This window comes from Molossus molossus, unplaced genomic scaffold (genome assembly GCF_014108415.1).
Source record: "Molossus molossus isolate mMolMol1 unplaced genomic scaffold, mMolMol1.p scaffold_m16_p_2, whole genome shotgun sequence".
In the NCBI taxonomy this organism is placed as follows: domain Eukaryota; kingdom Metazoa; phylum Chordata; class Mammalia; order Chiroptera; family Molossidae; genus Molossus; species Molossus molossus.
In genome coordinates this window covers 16,789,019-16,810,090 of record NW_023425355.1, presented here as the reverse complement: position 1 = coordinate 16,810,090, position 21,072 = coordinate 16,789,019, and the positions used below count along the sequence as shown (strand labels likewise).

General features: G+C 37.2%; 1 long non-coding RNA gene across 1 annotated transcript; it reads right to left on the bottom strand.

Annotated features, from left to right (window-relative positions):
- Positions 1-2,275: 2,275 nt before the first annotated feature.
- LOC118635842 lies at positions 2,276-20,815 on the bottom strand. The gene is made up of 3 exons (XR_004960560.1): positions 20,461-20,815; positions 17,797-17,908; positions 2,276-2,868 (listed from the first exon to the last, which is right to left on the bottom strand). It is a non-coding gene; the product is annotated as an uncharacterized LOC118635842 (long non-coding RNA).
- Between the last annotated feature and the right edge of the window lie 257 nt (positions 20,816-21,072).

Below are 21,072 nucleotides of genomic sequence, written 5' to 3'. Positions count from 1 at the left end.
TTTGATTATGGATTCAATCTTCTTACTAGTAATTTGTTCAGATTTTCTATTTCTTTATAACAAATGAGTGTGTGTGTGTGTGTGTGTGTGTGTGTGTTCTGTTTTGGCTTTTGCTTTTTGGGTTTTTAAACCTGATTTTAAATAAGCACAAAGTACAAAAAGAAGAAGGTACATTTTTTAGTTAATAGCATGAGAAAGTTTCTATATTAACCAATTTTCTTTTATTTATTTCTGTCTTATTTCTCACTGGAAAGTAGAAATATTGTACTATGCATGATTGTAAATAATAAATATTTTAATGAAGAGTGTTTAAAGAAAGATAAAAGTTTCTGGTTAAAGCAACCATAAGTTTAATGAAAATAAGGAGGGAGGAAGACATTCAAGAATAACTCTCATGGGATCACAGTCAATTATGCATATTGGGAAAGCTATACAAGAAAAAATGGTTGATAACTTCCCAAATTTGATTATAAAAATTAATTTAGACATCCAAGAAGCTCAAATGCTGCAAGTGTGTGGATCACAAAGAGATCCACATCAGACATGTACAAGGTAAGAATAACATCTGACTTCTCATCAGAAACAACGGATGGAAGAGGGAAATGGGACAACATAATCAGTGTACTGAAAGTGAAAAAAAAGTTAATCAATCAACCAAGAATGTTATATCAAGCCAAACTATATTCCAAAAATGAAAGCAAAATGAAGGTATTCTCTGATAAGCAAAAACTGAAAAAAAAAAAAAATTATTCCTAACAGATTTGCATTATGAAGAATAGTAAAGGAAGTTATTCAGGCTGAAAGCAATGATAATCAAAGTAATCTGAATTACACACAAAAAAAGCACTAGTAAAGGTAACTATGTAATTCATTATAAAAATATATAATTGCATATTCTCCTTTTTTCTCTTAACTGATTTAAAAAACAACTGCATAAAACAACAGGTATATGATTGTATTGTTAGACTTATGGTATAATTTATATAATAATACCATAAGGAAGCACATGGGAACAAAACTGTATTTTATTAAAAATATGACAGCAGATGATAACTCATATCCAGGGCAAAAAAATAATGCTAAATAGAAAGAATAAATAAAAAGGTCAATATAACAGATTCTGAGTATATATTAGTTTATTTTTTCTCTCAGATTTTTAAAAATGTAAGTTTATACAAAGCAATGTACTTCATGTGCAATACAAAATAAAAATTGTATAATTATAGCTCTATGAAATGTTTTCTATTAGGTAAAGCTATAGAGATATGATTAAAACAAACTTTAACAATCTGATTAAGGACATCTATAAAAAAAATGTATAAGTAATATCAGAAACAAAGATGAAAGACCAGCTGGTTTTCTCATTGGATCAAGAAAAGTACAAAGATGTCTATATTTGTCACTTTTATTTAACATTGTATTAGAGGTTCTAGAAAGAAAAATCTGGGAAGTAAAAACTAACTAATACACATGGAAATAAAGGGCATTCAGTTTGGAAAGAAATAATTAAAACGCTTTATTTTCAGTCCAGCCAGTGTGGCTCAGTGGTTGAGCATCGACCCATGCACCAAGAGGTCGCCGGTTTGATTCCCTATCAGGGCACATGCCCAGGTTGTAGGCCCGATCCCCAGGGGGGGGCATGCAGGAGGCGGCCAATTGATGTTCTCTCTCATTGATGTCTCTTTCTCTCTCTCCCTCTCACTTTCTCTCTTTCCAAAATCAATAAAGTAAGAAATAAATTTTAAAAAAACACACACTTTAGCCCTGGCCGGTTTGGCTCAGCGGTTAGAGCGTCGGCCTGCGGTCCTGAGAGACCCGGGTTCGGTTCCCGCTAAGGGCGCGTACCACGGTTGCAGTTTGTCCCCAGCCCTGGTCGGTTGTGCGGGTGGCAGCCACTCGATGTGTCCCTTCACATCGATGTTTCTCTCTCTCTGTTCCTCTCTCTCCCTCCCACTCTACCTGAACAAAAAATGGAAAAATGTCCTCGGGTGAGGATAAAAAAAAAAAAAACACACTTTATTTTCATATAGCACTATCTTACATATAGAAAATCCCGAGGACTTCACTAAAAATGTATTTGAATTAATCATCTATAGTAACATTTTAATTGTCTAACTTCTCATAGGTTCATGTCTACATCACTAAGTCAATCTGGAAACTGTTCACACTAAGGAAATGGACTAAATAAAGATGAAACTGTTCATTATTTTTCAAAGAAGTAAGACCAACAAGCTAAGGTAGGTCTAAAACAGAAAAGTAGATATTGATGCCCAACATTTGCAGACAAGGGAAAACGAAAACAAAATCAAAGTGGTTTATGTATTTGTCAAGTTTATTCCTTTTGCTGGACAAGTATCTTCTTTACTAATCCAGCACATGGGATACAGCAATGCAGCTATTGACTTTTGAGAAGCCAAAACTTCTGAGAAATGTATCTATGTTAAAGATTTCTATTTCTTAGGAAAAAATAATGCTATCACAGCACCCCCTACAATTTAGAGCTACTATTTTATTTATACAAGTCATATAAATGCCATAATGGAATTATAATAGAAGGAAAAAAAGAAAACAACTATCATCCAGAAAACGCATTGTCCCAATAGGCAAAAAGTAAGGAAAGCAAACTGCTAAAAGCTCGAATTCAGGGAAGTTTTTTCATGACTGAGACAATTGAGTTGGGGTCAGGTCCTCTTGCTGCTAGACAGAATCCCTGCAGACATTTTCCTGGTGCCAGTGTCAGTCAGCACAGAGGACTGATTTAGCACTGCTGTCACCTATTCACCAGAAACTCAACCCATCTTCATGATCTCATTTGATGTGGGTCACAGCCCTGTACTCAGTGATAACAATGCAGGCTTGTTGTTGATCCTAGAGAGGATAACAGCATTCAGGGTTACTCAAAAGAGGAAAATCTTCTCAAGGTATTAACCATTCACAGTGGTCCTTTCTCTCAAGGACCTCATTCATAGTAAAATTGGTGTACTTTATGAAGCTAGTTCGCCCCACAATGAAATATTCCCCTCCTTTCAGAACTGACTGGCATATTGTATTGAGACTGTCAATTTGATTACAGTTGTACCTGTTATCAATCAAATCTCCAGCAGCTGGTAAATCAGGCAGACAGAGCATAGATTGTAGCAGCAGGATTGAAACAGCTGTTACCATTGATCTTTATGACACTTGATTCATGTGACTGATTTTCTCTCATTCCTAATTTATACATGTGAAGTGATTAAGTAATTAACAATCCTACCCCATCTCTCCACCCAAGGAATACGCATCCCTGATGAGGCTACTCAGAACGATGCATGCTAAGTATTGGATCTGAGGAAAAGAGGGACTGCACTGTAAGGAATGTAATATCAAATTCATTCAATTTCTGGTTTAAGCAAATTGAGTTCAGATAAGAAAATATGACTGCCCTTTATTTTCCTCAATTACAGGATAATGATAAACGTTTTTTTCCCCCCATCTGACATAATAGCATTAGACATTTGGCACTGCAATTTTTCTCAAAAAACTCTTTCCACTCACCATAAGAACATAAAATAAAATTTGACCTTATAACTAATAAATGTAGCCTATTGTTTCAACTACACATTTACTTAATGTCAAAATGTGGTTTGCTAAGTAAGCTTGGAATATATTAGTATTATTCAAATAAGTAATTCACTTCATAAAATTATTTAGGTTGAAAGATGATAATGCCCTGGCCAGTGTGGCCCAGTTGGTTGGGCATCATGGTGTGTATCAAAGGTTGCTTGTTTGATTTCTGGTCAGAGCACGTGCTGGGGCTGCAGGCTCTGATTGCTGGTGTGGGGAAGGCAGGAGACCGCTGATTGATGTCTCGCTCTCGCATCAATGTTTCTCTCTCCCTCTTCCTCCCCTTCCCTCTAAAAAGCAATTAAAAAATATCTTTTAAAAAAATGATAAAAAATTTTGGCACCAGAAAAATTTTTACATGTTAAATATTGGAAGCTCTTAAGATGCTGTACATTTTTCCTTTAGGATACAGTGGAGACTAAAAGTAGAATGTTGACTCATGAAATCTAAGATGGTGTGAACAAATTTATGGAAGTATATTTACCACATAGTGATATTGATAATTTGTGCCATGAGATCTAGTTTTGCAAATATATAGCTTTGCCTGGGTTTGTTGATTGTTTTTATAGATAGCCACATTATCTGTTAGGAAAACCCCATAAAAGAATAAGTATTTAAATGGGAGCAAAGCCCTGGCCAGTTTGGCTCAGCGGTTAGAGCATCGTTGGTCCAAGGACAGGAGTCGCAGGTTCGATTAAGGTCAAGGGCATGTATCTCGGTTGCAGTTTGGTCCCAACTATGCTAAGGGTCATGTGGGAGGCAACCAATCGATGTGTCTCTCTCACATCAATGTCTCCCTCTGAAGATAAATGGAAAATATCCTCAGGTGATGATTTAACAAAAAGAAAAAAGAAATGGGAGCAAAAAATACCTATGGAGCATGAACAAGTCTGAGTTTTCAATGTGGGAAATACAAAATGAGTGTAGGACATGATTCAAAATTTTTTAGGAGTTTATATCTGTTTTTACTTTTTTTTTGTATTTATCACCCTACAAACCTAACAGAACAGTGAATTCTGTAAGAGATAGCTTTATATATTCAATCTCATCATATCATCATACGTGTGTGTGTGTATAACTGTGATAGGCACTATGAATAAAATTATGTGTGAAGACCTATAAAGAGAGGAATTCTTACAAATTTAGAACAAGATACTTTTTGCTTATACTACAATTTCTCTAAGGAAAATCACTGAAAGACCTTTTCAAAAGATCACATAGTAGATGCTAAAATTCCACATTAAGCCCTGGCAGTCTTGCTCAGTGGTTAGAGTGTCAGCCTGTGGTCCAGAGAGACCCGGGTTTGGTTCCTGCTAAGGGTGCGTACCTTGGTTGCAGTTTGTCCTCTACCCTGGTTGGTTGTGCTGGTGACAGCCACTCAATGTATTCCCTTCACGTAGATGTTTCTCTCTCTCTCTCTCTCTCTCTCTCTCTCTCTCTCTCTCTCTCTTTCTCCCTCCCACTCTACCTGAACAAAAAATGGGAAAATGTCCTCGGGTGAGGATAAAAAAAATTTTAAAAATAAAATAAAATTCCACATTAACTAGGAGTATAAAAGACTAACAAGTAAGAATTACAACTACAAACTTTAAGTGAAAACTTAATCAAATCATGTTCTGGTTTTCAATTGGGTTTTCAAATTATGTAAGGAGCTTAGTATTTGTCACTACATTCTAATAAGTAAAAAGTTGTACAAATTGAAAATCAACAACTCATGCCCTGGCCGGTTTGGCTCAGCAGTTAGAGCATCAGCTCGTGGACCAAAGAGTAACGGGTTTGATTCCAGTCAAGGGCACGTACCTTGGTTGTCCCTGGCCCTGGTCAGAGTCATGTGGGGAGGCAACCAGTTGATGTGTCTCTCTCACCTTGATGTTTCTCTCTCTCTCCCTCCCTTCCACTCTATCTGAAGATAAATAGAAAAATATTCTTGGGTGAGGATTAAAAAACCAAAAACAAAACAAAAAAAGACACTCAACAACTCATCATGGATACATCAGAGAAGTTAGGTCATGGGGCAAACTGCTACCCCAGAGTTGGAGAAACATGCAAGCGGATACAGAGAATCACAACTTAAAATGGTTGACTTCCATATCTAGAAACCACCACAAGAATCATTACCAGGGTAGGAAAACAAATTGTAATTGATAAATTACTGAAGACTCAGTGTGGACAAGCAATAGAATTAACTCCATCCAGAGGGGTCAAGACATAAGAACTTTTTTTTTTAAGATTTTTTTTTTTCTTACTGTTTTAAAGAGAGAGGAAGGGAGAGGGAGAAAGGTAGAAACATCAATGAGAGAGAACATTGATTGGTCACCTCCTACATGCCTCCCACTGGGGATCGGGCCCACAATCTGGGCATTACATCCTGACTGGGAATAAAACTGGCAACATCTTGGTGTATGGGTCGAGGCTAAAACACTGAACCACACCAGCTGGGCTAGCCATGAGAACTTTTGTAAGTTTTATCTCCTGGAGCTCAATCACGTTCTCTCAATGAAGATCAGAGAAAAACTCCCTTGTGTTTCCAGCCGAAGGAAGTGAAAAGTAACACCGGAGCATTCTCTTCTTCCTTTGAAGGCTTGCCCTCAAGAGAAACTTTGTACCAGAGCCTAACCAGCTTGGAGGAAGAGAAATACCTAATTCCAGCCCACTCTACTTCCCTCATAAGGAAAGTGAACTAACCAACTCTAGCCCCTCTAACCATCATATCCCACCTAAGTGGAAATGACAAACTGAGAAGGACTAGTGTCATTCACAGCTCAGGGGCACGGGCTCAGTATAAGACTGGAATCTATAATGCTTCTCTCTTCTCGTCTTACCACATTACTAAATGCCTATTTACCATAGTACTTTCCCCCCAGCACATTATGTCCAGCTTTCAATAAAAATACAAGGCATACCACCCCCCCACCCCCCAAAAAAATGCAGTTTAACAAGTAAGAAGAAGTGTCATAACCAGATTCATATATTGCAGGGATGTTGGAATTCCCTGCCCAGAAAGTTTAAACAACTATAATTAACATGCTCAGGGCTTTCATGGAAAAAGGAAACAAAATGCAAAAGCATACAAGTAACGTGAGTGGAGAAATAACAATTCTAAAAAGGGATAAAAGCAATGCTAGATATAAAATAACACTTCAACAGAAACAACAACAAAACATTAATTGGGCTCATTAGTAGACTGGATACAGCTGAAGAGAGAATCTTTGTGTTTGAGGATATTCCAACAGAAACCTAAACAGAAAAGCAGAGAGAGTAAAGACTGACAACAAACAAACAAACTATCCAAGGACTGTAGGATAACTACAAAGATGCAACATATGTATAACTGGAATGCCAGAAAGAGAAAAAGAAAGAAGAAATATTTGAGGCAATAATGACTGAGAGTTTCTCTCACCAAAGAAGATATACAGATGGCAAATAAGCATATAAAAAGATACTTCTTTAGGAAAATACAATTTAAACCAACAATGAGATACCAGTACACATGTATTATCATGGCCAAATTCCAGAACACTTATAACACCAAATGCTGGCAAAGGGGGAGAGCAAAAGGAACTCCCCTATATTGGTGAGAATGCAAAATAGTACAGCTACTTTTGGAAGATGGTTTGGTAGTTTTGTACAATACATAACTTTATGATACGATCCAACAATTGCACTCTTTGTATTTAGCCAAAGGAGTTAAAAATGTATGTCCACACACAAACCTGCCCATAGATGTTTATAGCAGCTTTCTTCATAACTGCCCAAATTTAGAAACAATCAAGATGTTCTTCAGTAGGTGAATAAATAAGCTGTGGTACATATTCTAGACAATGGAATATTATTCAATGCTAAAAAAAAAAAAAATCTGTTAACGCATGAGAAGGTAGAGGGGAAACTTAAATGCATATTAGTAAATAAAATAAATCAATCTGAGCCCAGCTGGTGTGGCTCAGTGGTTGAGTGTCAACCCATGCACCAAGAGGTCCCTGGTTCTATTCCCGGTCAAGGCACATACCCAGGTTTTGGCTTGATCCCCAGTGAGGGGCATGCAGGAGGCGGCCAATCGATATTCTCTCTCATCAATGTTTCTATCTCTCTCTCCCTTCCTCCCTCTCTAAAATAAATAAATGATAAAAAAAGAAATCAATGTGAGAAAGCTACACACTGAATGATATCAACTATATGACAATCTGGAAAAGGCAAAATTAAGGAAACAATAATAAAAAGATTAGTAAGGTTTGGAGGAAGGATGAATAGGCACAGCACAGATGATTTTTAGTGCAGTGAAAATAATGTATAATACTATCATGATGGTCACATATCAGTATATATTTCTCAAAGCCCAGAGTATGTACACCAAGAGTGAACCCTACGGTAAACTAGGAACTTTGGGTAATAATGATTTGTCAATGTAGGTTCATTCAATATAACAAATATATAACTCTGGTGCACAATGCCAATAGTGGAGAAGGCTATGAATGTGTGGGGATAAAGAATATGTATGTGGAACCTCTGTATTTAAAAAAAAAATTTTTATTTATTGATTTTAGAGAGAGAAGAAGGGAGAGAGAGAGAGAGATGGCAACATCGATGAGAGAGAACATCGATTGGCTGCCTCCTGCATGCCCCCCACTAGGGATTGGGCCCACAACCTGGGCATGTGCCCTGACTGGGAATTGAACCAGTGACTTCTTGATGCATGGGTTGACACTCAACCACTGAGCCACACCAGTCAGGCAAACCTCTGTATTTTTAACACGATTTTGTTGTCAGTCTAAAACTGTTCTAAAAATAAAGTTTATTTAAAAAATTAATCAATTAAATATACAGGGAATAATTACATTTTGCAATATTTTTGTATAGTGCACATGTTTTATGACTTCCTATTCATAAGCATTTACTGAATGCTTATTATGCACCAGGACCTGTGTTACACATTTGGGAGTAAAATAGTATACCTAATTCCTCCATCATAAAATGTGCTACCTTATATTCTTTGGCATTTGAAATATATCTAGTTCTAATTTCAATTTTGTTTATTTCATTTAAAAATATTGAACATTTCAGTTTTCGTTTTTCAAAATACCAACACATTGTTTCAGAAGATTTATGAAAAACTAGGTGATTTAGCAATATGAGCAGTTAATCGACATAAGTTTTAAATTTGGAGTTGATGTATTTATAATTTTTTTTCCAGAATTTTATTCTAATTATAAGAACATAATTGTTATTATTATTATTATTGTTTTTCTCAGGTTCCAATCATTGTAATATATGATTTAACTTTATAGCAATTTTATTCTGTCACAAATAATTTTTAAAAATTACTTAGAAAAAGAAATGAAGTCTTTCCTTTTTTTTTTAATTAATTAATTTATTTTTGTTACAGATGTTTCTCCTTTTTCCCCCACTGATTCCCCCTCCCCCTCCCTCCCTACCTTGTTCCCAGCTTTGTTGTCCATGTCCACTGTTCACGCACACATGCATATAAGTTCTATGGTTTATCTCCCCCCCACCTTCTCTTCTGGGGATTGTCAGTCTGTACCCCACTTCCATGTTTCTGGGACTACCCCATTCCTCAGACTGTTATGTTCATTATATTCCACAAATAAGTGAGATCATATGATACTTGTCTTTCTCTATTTGGCTTGTTTCACTTAGGATAATACTTTCCAGGTCCCTCCATGTCATCTCAAAGGATAAGAGATCTTTCTTTTTTACAGCTGCATAGTACTCCATTGTGTATATGTACCACTGCTTTTTTATCCATTCGTCTACTGTTGGACACTTGGGCTGTTTCCAGGTTTTAGCTATTGTAAATAGTGCTGTTACAAATATGGGGGTACATATATTCTTTCTGATTGGTGTTTCAGGCTTCTTAGGATTTCCTAGAAGTGGGATCACTGGGTCAAATGACAGTTCAATTCTTAATTTTTTGAGGTAATACCATATTGTTTTCCATAGTGCCTGCACCAGTCTGCATTCCCACCAGCAGTGTACTAGAGTCCCCTTTTCTCCACACCCTCGCCAACACTTGTTGTTTGATGATTTGTTGATGGCGGCCATTCTGACAAGTGTGAGGTGATACCTCATTGTTGTTTTAATTTGCATCTCTCTGATGATTAGTGATGTTGAGTGTTTCTTCATATGTCTCTTAGCTATTTGTATGTGCTGTTTGTAGAGGTGTCTATTTAGTTCCTCTGCCTGAGTCTTTCTTTCAGACTTACAGAACTAACCTACTAAGGGCATTTTAGTGATAGTACAATAAATTATTTCTTAAATATTTGAACACCATAAGAACCACCTTCAGAATTATGTGTGCAAGTGGGAAGCAGTCATTATTGAATAGATGTTTGTCTTTTTGCCATATTTTGCCACTTAAATATAGCAATCTGCCCATATTCAACCCTGAAAGAATTAGGTAAACATTTGTTTTAAATAATAAACTTTATTTATTATTGGTTATACAAAACCATCTCACTGCACTCCCAATTCTTTTCTTACATACTTTTACCTCCTTGACTTTTTCTGATATTTCAATTCAGCCCTGATGTTCACCCTAATGATACACGTCTAACCTATCATTTATTGAGCACAGCAACACTATAAAGTAGAAACTATTGCATTTTTTTATAGATGATAATTTTAATCATAGTCAGTGAGGTTAATTGCTTTCCCAAGATCACGCCATTTTAAAGTAGTATACTAAGAACTCAAACTGAAATTAGTAGGACATGAATGTCTGCATTCTTTTGACTACTTTGTAATTTTTTCATTTTTATGGATATTTTTATGGATTACTCATTTTCCCTCACTATAATTATAAATTACATTAATTTTCTGGCAATCTTATAGAATGCATTGCTAGTTTTGGACACCAAGAACTGGAAACTATGGTAATATACTTTGACAGTCATGGAAGAGACCCAATGTGTTATATTCTATATTTCACTGCATTGTGTATCTTCACACTATTACTGAGTGATAAGAAGCACTAGGAGGCCACCTTTTGAAAAGCCTGTCCCTGGGGCTTGTGGCAATTATAGGGGTCAGACACTTTCAGATCTCTATTTTGTTAGAGTCCATATATTTTTAAGGGTTAAAAGTTCAGCTGTGGCCTTGGCTGGGTGGCTCAGTTGGTTGAAGCATCGTCCTATACACCAAAAAGCTATGGGTTCAATTCCCAGTCAGGGCACATACCTAGGTGGTGGGTTCAATCCTTGGTCGGGACTCATGTGGGAAGTAACCAAACAATGTTTTTCTTTTTCTCTCTCTCTCTCCCACTCTCAAATCAATAAACATATCCTTGGGAGAGAATAAAACAAAACAAAACAAAAGTTTAGCTGGGAATTCTCCATGCCTCCTTATTTCTATGAACATAGATATACATTTATATACTGGGAAAGAGAATAAAGCAGGAGTATGAGGGATAATCATTAAAAGACCTGCCTCTGCCTATAATGGGAAAGGCCTACACAGCAAAGCTGAAAAAGGAAGGCTTAAACCTTGGACATGGGACTTTGGTTTTACCTCCAACATCTTAAGAGCTTGGTATTTTTCATTTCCATCTTTACAACAAGAAAAAAAAGGCTGAACAATCTAAAAATCAATGATATTTAGTAGATACAAAACAACTGATATCACTCCGAAAACTGCCACTATGATCTGGAGACACAGGTAATTACAGACAATTTTAACAAAGAGCAGTTAACCAGAAGCAGAAATTGTTAGAGCAATAATTTGGTAGAAACACTTAAATGATAATTTTGATGAACTGATGGAGATCAAGTACACACGAGTGTGAGAGTTTGAAATTCCTGGAGAGCATAGTGTTAAGGGCCCTGCCCCCCCCAACACACACACACACACACACACTTGCATGTATTTGATCTCTAGGAACTTCATCATGTGCTCATGATGAAGAATAAAAAAAACTCTTCTGATTCTGGCAGAGCGAGGGACAGAGTAGCAACTTCCAAATATGTCCAGTACAGTCTCGATAACAAAGTTCAGCATATAGCCCAGCCATTGTGGCTCAGTGTTTGACCATTGACCCATGCACCAAGAGTTCACCAGTTTGATTCCCAGTCAGGGCACATGCCCAGGTTGTAGGTCCGATCCCCAGTGGGGGCCATGTAGAAGGCGGCCAATCGATGTTATCTCTCATTGATATTTCTCTCTCTCCTTCTCCCTTCTTTTCTCTCTAAAATCAATAAAAAACAAAACAAAACAAAAAACCCAAACAAATAAAGTCCAGCATACCAAGAAAAACAACTTTACCAGATTCTTATCTAATGTTGTAAAAGAGAAAATGCCCCAATTCAGGTCCCCTCTAGACTTCTTATATCACTTAAGGGGGAAAAAAAGTTGACAAACATTTGTGAAGGTTATACCAATGGACACAGATCCACTAAAAGATTGAGAATGAATCCAAAGTTTATAAAGTGCTTCTTTCCTGGCCAGTGTGGCTCAGTGGTTGAGCATCGACCCATGCACCAAGAGGTTGCTGGTTCGATTCCCAGTCAGGGCACATGCCCAGGTTGTGGGCCCGATCCCCAGTGGGGGGTGTGCAGGAGGTAGCCAGTCACTATTCTTTCTCATCAATGTTTCTATTTCTCTCTCCCTCTCACTTCCTCTTTCTCTAAAAATCAATAAAGAAAAAAATAAAATAACTATATGTCATCACCATTTCTTATCAGGAAATTGAAAATAAAACAATGTATACCACTAAACACCTATTAAAATGTTTTAAAAGAATATGACAATAACTGATGCTCAAGAATATGCAGAACAATAGGAATACAAATTCATTGTTAGTGGCAATGCAAAATAGTAGAGGTACTTTGGACAACATTTTGGCAGTTGCTTACAAAACTCAACATAATCTTGCCACATGACCCAAAAAGTGTACTCCTAGGTATTTATCTATTGATTTGAAAGTTATAATTACCCCAAAACCTGCACATAATGTTTACAGCAGCTTTATTTATAATCACCCAAAATTGGAAGTGACCAAGGTGTCCTTCAAGAGGTGAATAAATAAATGAACTGTGATTTATTCCTGCAATGTATGTGATTCAGTACTAAAAATAAATGAAGTATCAAATTATGAAAGGACAAAAGAATCTTAACTGCTCATTGCTAAATTAAAGGAGCCGGCACTAAAAGGCTACATATTGTATGATTTAATTTCATGACATTCTGGAGAAGGTAAAAGTATAGAAACAGTTAAAATAGTTAGTGGTTACCAGGAGTTTTGGGGTGAGGGAGAGGAATGGATAAGTAAAGATCAGAAAATTTGGGGAATAGTAAAATTATTTTGTATAAATGTGTGATGGTGAATATAAGATATTATGCATTTGTCAAAGCCATGGAAATTTACAAAATTAAAAAACTAAACCTTAACATGTGTACAATTTTTTTTAAAAATTAGGTGGCCAGGGGCTTCCTTAGAAAAAGCAAAGTGACAGGATAACTGTATGAAAAATATATAAAACAATCTCACTTTAGGAAACGGGGAAGAAAACGTGCTAACCTAAGTAACTTTGAAAATGGATGGGGTGTATAAGACTACAGACAAAAAGAACTGTAAGTTATGACCATACTCTAGTTGATAAAAATGTTTTCCATGAGTATATTAGTTAACAACTCTGCAATACATTTATGCTGGAGTGAAACTATTATATAAACAGCAGATAGTGGGAGCCAGTTTTCCCACAATTAGAGTGAAAGTTCACAAAGAAGCCAAGGGATGAATCAAGAATGATCTGTGTGGTAATGGATGAGAGTTGGAAACATCAGTGTGAACTAATGTTTGTCTTAATATGGTTACAGATGGTTTCATACAGAAATATGTATAGATATGTGTATATAAATGGTTACCATACACATATACTTTTCTCTCTGTCAGCTGAGAAGGCCTAAAAAATGATATCCTAGTAGTATCAATAAACATACATAGTGCCCAGCTCATGATCTCTTAATACCAACCTTCAATGCAAGGTACTAGGACTCACTGGAGAGGTGACTGATTCTAGGAATGAGACAGGAAATATATAAGATAAGCCTGGAGTATTGTAGTGCCAGAAATTAAGGAAATTTATAACACACACACACACACACACACACACACACACACACGTGGACATGTCAAAAGAAAAAAGAATCCAGCCAAGAGAGGTTCTGATGTTCAAACTTACAGCAATTAAAAAAAATAAAATAAACAGAGTAGTATTGGATTTGTGGATTGCACAAATTGCCTAGTGCAGAATATTTTCAGTTTTTTGTTGTTGTTGTTGTTGGTTTAATACAGACTTTGATTCATCTGTTCTCAGGGCAGTTTCAAACATTTGTATTTTTAAAAGTTTTCAGAATGGATATTTCAAAATGATGGCAGAGTGAATAGAAGCTACACAGACCATCTCCCAGGATCAAACTAAAATTACAACTAAAAGACGAATTGTTGATAAAAAGCAACAGAAAACAGCTGGAGAGAACCCATATAACCAGGGACAGAAAAAAAGGACACTGAATTGAGCCTGGTAGGATCTGTGGAGGCGCAAGAGTGTGGGCTGGGAGCCCACGGACAGCAGCTGTTTTATCTGTGACCAGCTCCCTCATCGTTGGTTAAAATCCATCCCAAGCTGGCTACACAGCACAGAGGGCTGGGTCAGAGCACTAAATTAGCTACATCAACTCACCTTGGACACCAGCAGAGGGAGGGAAGACTGGATTGGAACTGTGTGGACACTCGGGAACTTGGAGAGCTGGGAGGGCATTGGGAGTTTTGTGCTGAATCATTTTCTCACAGGCAGTAGCCATCTTACTCAAAGAACCCTGGGGAGAAGCAACAGCTCCTCCCTCAAAAATTTAACACCACCCAGCTGGGCAAGAGAAATGCAAATTGAGGCTCATTAACAGCCAGTACCTGCCCCACCCTCTGGAAATCCTCTTACCCTGAACAACTGAGGGTTTTTTTCATTCAGCTGAGGGCTATAACCCAACACTTATCAAATAACTGAGACTAATAACCTCCAGGCAAAAAGCTAGAGGAAAACTGAACTTTTCCTGGGCTTGCAAATCTACCAAGGGAAGTAAGACTTGACAGTGGTGTTTAACATTGGGTCCTCCCACACTCATCCAAAACCAGTTGAGGGAGCCACAAACAGTGGAAGACCAACACTCACAGGAAAAATTTGGCAGCCTCCAAAACCCACTGAGAGAGCCAAAATGGTGAAACAAAGAAACAAATCCTAAATGAAAGAACAAGAGAACTCTACTGAAGATGAGATAAATGAAATGCAGTTAAGCAAGTTATCAGAGGTAGAGTTCAGACTGATGATAATGAGGAAGCTCAACAGCATGAGTAAAGAGCTCACCACTATGAGTAAAGATATAGAAACACAGAAAACTAACCAAGTAGAAATGAAGAATGACATAGCAAAAATAAAGAAAATACTGGAAGCAATAACCAGCAGAGTAGAGGAAGCTAAGGACTGGATCAGTTAATTAGAAGACAAGGTAGAAAAAATCACCCAATCAGAAAACCAAAAAGAAAAAAAACAATTAAAAAACAGGAAGGCAGCCCAAGAAAAGTGTGGGCCAACTGGAAAAGTAACAACATTTGAATCATAGGAGTCCCAGAAGAAGAATAAAACGAGCAAGGGTTGGAGAATATATTTGAAAAACTAATGACAGAAAACTTCCCTAACTTGGTAAAGGAAAAAGGCATTCAGTTCAAAAAGCACAGAGAGCCCCAAGTAAGAAGAACCCAAACAGGCCCACACCAGGACACATAGTAATCAAAATGCCAAAAATTAAAGACAAAGAGAGAATCCTAAAAGCTGCAAGAGATAAGCAACAGGTTACCTACAAAGGAACCCCCCATAAGGCTCTCAGCTGACTTCTCAACAGAAACACTACAGGCCAGAAGGGAATGGCATGAGGTAATCAAGGTAATGAAAAACAAGGATCTGAATCCAAGACTACTCCATCTGGCAAAGCTATCATTCAAAATAAAAGATGAAAGAAAGAGCTTTCCAGGCAAAAATAGGCTAAGGGAATATATTAGCACCAAACCAGCTCTGCAAAAAATGTTAAAATACCTGCTGTAATTAGCAGAAGAAATAGGAAGAAATATATAAAAATGGCAATAAATAAGTACATATCAATAATAACTTTAAATATAAATGGTTTGAAGCTTCCAATCAAAAAACACAGAATAGTAGATTGGATAAGAAAGCATGACTCATATATATGTTGTTTACAAGAGACCCACCTCACAACAAAAGACTCACATAGGTTGAAAGTGAAGGAATGGAAAAAAAGTCTTCCAAGCAAATGTAAAGGGAAAAAAAAAAAAGCCGGGGTAGTAATACTCATATCTGATAAAATAGATTTCAATATGAAGTCCATAACTAGAGACAAAGAATGCCACTACATAATATTGAGAGGATCTATCCAACAGGAAGATATAACTGTAATCAAAACAGCCTGGTACTGGCACAAGAACAGGCATATAGATTAATGGAAAAGAACAGAGAACCAGGAAATTGTCCCAAGACATTATGCTTAATTAATATTTGACAAAGGTGGCAAGAGCATACAAATGAGGAGAGACAGCCTCTTTAATAAATGTTGTTGGGAAAATTGGACAGCTACATGCAAAAAAATAAAGCTAGATGTCATACAGAAGAATAAACTCAAAATGGATAAAAGACTTAAATGTGACTCATGAATCCATAAAAACCCTAGAAGAAAATGTAGGCAACAAAATTTCAGACATCATATGCAGCAGAATTTTCACTGATACATTATCTAAGGCAACAGAAACAAAGGAGAAAATGAACACATGGGACTACATCAAACTCAAAGCTTCTGCACAGCAAAAAAACAACCATCAAAATGGAAAAGGAACCCACTGTATGGGAGTCCATAATCGCCAATGATACATCAGATATGGGGTTCATTTCTAAAATATATAGAGTGCTCATACAACTCAACAAAAGGAAGACAAAGAACCCAATTAGAAAAAGGCAGAGAACCTAAATAGACACCTCTCCAAACAGGACATCCAAATGGCCAAGAAACATATGAAAGAATGCTCAACATCATAAATCATCAGAGAGATGCAAATTAAAACATCTATGAGGTATCATCTCACACCAGCCAGAAGGGCTGCCATCAACAAATCATCAAACAACAAGTGGTTTTGGAGGTGTGGAGAAAAGGGGACTCTAGTACACTGCTGGTGGGAATGCAGACTGGTGCAGCCACTATGGAAAACAGAACGGTATTTCCTCAAAAAATTAAAAATTGAACTGCCATTTGACCCAGTGATCCCACTTCTAGGAATATATCCTAAGAAGTCTGCAACACCAATCAGAAAGAATATATGTACCCCCATGTTCATAGCAGCACTATTTACAATTACTAAGATCTGGAATCAGCCCAAGTGTCCATCAGTAGATGAGTGGATAAAAAAGCTGTGCTACTTGTATACAATGGAACACTTTGCAGCTGTAAGAAAGATCTCTTATCCCTTGAGACGACATGGAGGGACCTGAAAAGCTTTAATGTAAATAAAATAAGCCAATTAGAGAAAGACAAATACCGCATGATCTCAGTACTTATTTGTGGAATATAATGAACAAAGTAAGCTGATGAACAAAGTAGACCCACAGACATAGAAAGGAGTAGCTTCAGACTGACAGACCTCAGAGGAGGGGGGTGGGAGGGGTGGATGAGATAAATCAAAGAACTTATATGCATGTATGCATAACCAATGGACATAGACAACATTGTTGGGGGGAGCAGGATGGGAAGAAGGGTGTCTAGGGGAAAAAAGGAGAAATATCTGTAACAAAAATAAATTAATAAAAATTGAGAAAAAAAAGTTTTCAAGATGATTACAATTAGAAATGAAGTTCAAGAATCTTTGAGTTTACAATGTTGCTTTATAGTGAGTGTTAGTGTTTGTGGAGAGAGACTTTGCCAGAGCCTATAGATCCCTAGCACTTAGAGAAGTTCATTGTAATGCCTGAAAATGGGAGGGAAAAAATCAATTTCAAACTGAAAATTCAGTGTGTCTAAAAAACTTGGGCTTATTGTTCTTTCCTTCCGTTTTGTTTTTGTCATCTTGGGTTGCTATAAGAAATTATAGACCGGTTGCTATAAGGAATTCAAAGGTTGGAAACAACAAACCTTTATATCTCACAATTCTGGAGGGTGAGAACTCAACTTCAAGGTGCCAGCAGATTTGATGTCTGGTGAGATCCTTCTTCCTGATTTGTAGATGGCCACCATCTCACTGTGTCTTTATATGGCAGAGAAAAAGAGAGATTGATCTTGTGTATCCTCCTCTTTTTATAAGGACATTTATTAATCCCATCATGAGAGCCCATACTCATTACTTTACCTAATCCTAATTACCTCCCAAAAGCTCTACCTCTAAATACCATCACACTGGGGATTAGGGTTTCAACATATGACTTTGGGCAGGGGCACATTCGGCCCAAGCAGTTATATATGGGGAATTTCTATTTTCCCAATAGATTTGAGCTGTACACACTTTTGGTGTATTGGGCATTAATATTTTAATTCACATTCATAAAGTTCTGCAGTTCTAGTTCTAATTTGTGGAGGGGAATTAGTGTTGAGAGTGTTAATACAAATAATCCAGGCTAATAAGACACATTAAAGCAAAGATATCAATGTATGCCAGAAACAAAGGCTGTTCTTTTGCTCTTAGTCATAGATTTGTTGTTGTTTTTAATCCTCACCTGAGGATATTTTTCTATTTATTTTTAGATACAATGGAAGGGAGAGAAAGAGAAACATCGACATGAGAGAGACACATCAATTTGTTGCCTCCCACACGACCCCAACCAAGGCTGGGGATCGAACCTGCAACTCTATGGTCCATGGGCTGAGGCTTCAATGGCTGAGCCCTACCAGCCAGGACTAAATTTTTTTAAAGGAAGAGTATAGCATGGCAAGTGCCTTATCGTTTTCTTTAATCTTCACTCAGAAGATTTAATTTAAAAATGTCACAGCATAAACTGTTGATATAAGACTCTGAAAATGAAATAAATTTGAGGAAGGAGGTTGAACAGAGAAAAAAAAAGAAAAAAACTAAAATTTTAATATGACATAAAATGTGACTAACTACAGGATAGAAAATATTCATAATAGTTCGTGAGCAGCTTTTGAAAATTCAGTGTTTTTCTGGATACAGTTGAAAGATAAACGTAAATTGTAACTGACACCCACGGGGAAAAATAAGAAGGAAAGTTTCATCTCTTTATCACCACCCTTTACCTTGTTCCCAAGGTGGAAAATGATGACCTGGTTGAATAAAATACAGAAACACACACTGAAGCATGTTCCAGGTAATGTTAAGGCGTAGTCCCAGTAAGTGAATTTCTCAGTAACACTGAAATCTCTAATATATATAAGCTTGGCCAATGTAGACCTCCTATAAGATGTTAAAAATTGATAATTTTTTTTTTTTTTTACTCTATTATGAGCATCGTTCTTTTGTTTAAACACCCCATGTCCCATTTTTTCTTGCCAAATCCTGGCATTAGATATTGGGCCAAAGGCATTCTTTTTGAACCTGGATCTCTTGCTCTTTTTTTCTTTTCTTTCATTGGAAGATGAGATTCAGTTAACATTTCCATTCATCACAGTGGTGAGCTCTGAAACTCAGATTTGGTTCTGCATTGATTCATCTCCATTCCTACCGACATGATTTGGGTACAACGAGCTTTCCACATGGTCCATACAAACTTACTAGAGTTTAACATTTAGTTTTTAGATCAAAACCTTAGCAATCAATAAAGTGTTCTTTTGTCCTATTTTGCCTTTTCATGCATTAATCTCAATCAGAAACCTCACAGGAAGAAATGGTGTCAGGGCTTAGCTAGGATTTGCTATTCTTATGTTTGCTGGCTAAATATCATGTAAATATCACTCAATTTCAATAGGCAGGATCATGAATGACAGTGACTGACATAAATGGCCTAGCTGTCTATCCAATATCCTGAATGTATGCTCCTGGGATCATGGTGATATGAAGGTAAAACAAAAATTTTAATGAGGAAACCTTGAATGTGAAGGTACATGGCATTGTCTCAGTTTGCAGAAATGACCCTAAACCAATTCTTTTATTATAATAAGAGTAAATTTCCAGTATTAAAGATTCATTTGATACTCATTCAAGAAAGTCACACTTTGCATTTGCTTTAGAAAAATGGCTTATTGTCCTACCAACCCCAAGTAATATTTGATTCTATATTATTAATGATAATGCCAGAAAAAATGAAAGAAATGTAATAGACTGCATTTATCTAACCTACTTATTATCTTAATTTTACAATTTATGGTTTTTAAATAATGACTTTTAATCCCAGATTTTTTAAGTGAGTCACCAATGGCATTGCCAACCAACTGGAAATATAAAGCAGTCTTTTAGAGTCTTGGTCTTGGCAACTTACCTCTAAATTCAACTACTTTTATTGCAGTTCCAACAGTTTAACACTAAAATGAAAAATATAAGCTCTTTAAAAATATTTTTTTCTTTGTTGATTTTTAGAGAGAGAGGAAGGGAGAGGGACAGAGAGAAAGAAACATCGATGAGAGAAGACATGGACTGGCCGCCTCTTGCACGCGCCCACTGAGAATCAGGCCCACAACCTGGCCATGTGCCCTGACCCGGAATCAAACCTGCGACCTCTGGGTGCATGGATTGACACTCAACCACTGAGCCAGACCAGCCGAGTGGAAAATATATAAGGTCTTTAAAGAAGAATCCTAACTATTAAAGGTACTATAAGAAATATACCAGTGCAGAGGGAGATCGTTTACCTTAGTGAGGCCTTGGCCACTGCTCTCGTTCCCCAGTGGTAGAAGGATGAATTCTGGGAGAATCTCAAATCCCTGAAGAAGAACATGGATGACCTAGACCGGGCTAGCAAAGCCGATGCCCAGAAGCGACTCATTGGCAGCAACCCCAACCATCCTGGAGCTAGAGAGCGGCACATCAGCCAAGGCCCCGAATGAAGCCTTGAAGTTCTTCAAGATGCATTCCCCACAGACGTCAGCCATGCTCTTCACAGTGGATAATGAGGCTGGCAAGGTCACGTGCTTGTCCTGCCGGTGTGGCTCAGTGGTTGAGCTTGGACCCATGCACCAAGAGGTCACCAGTTCCCAGTCAGGGCACATGCCCAGGTTATGGGCCAAATCTGCAGTGGGCGTCATGCAGGAGGTGGCCAATCAATGTTCTCTCTCATCAATGTTTCTATCTCCCTTCCTTTCTCTCTAAAATCAGTAAAGGGAAAAAATTAATTTATAGTTAAAAAAAAAGTTATGTGCTTGTGTCAAGTCCCCCAGAATGCAGCCAACCAGGGCCTGAAAGCCAGTGAGTGGGTGCAGCAGGTATCAGGCCTCAAGGATGGCAAAGGTGGTGGCAAAGATGTG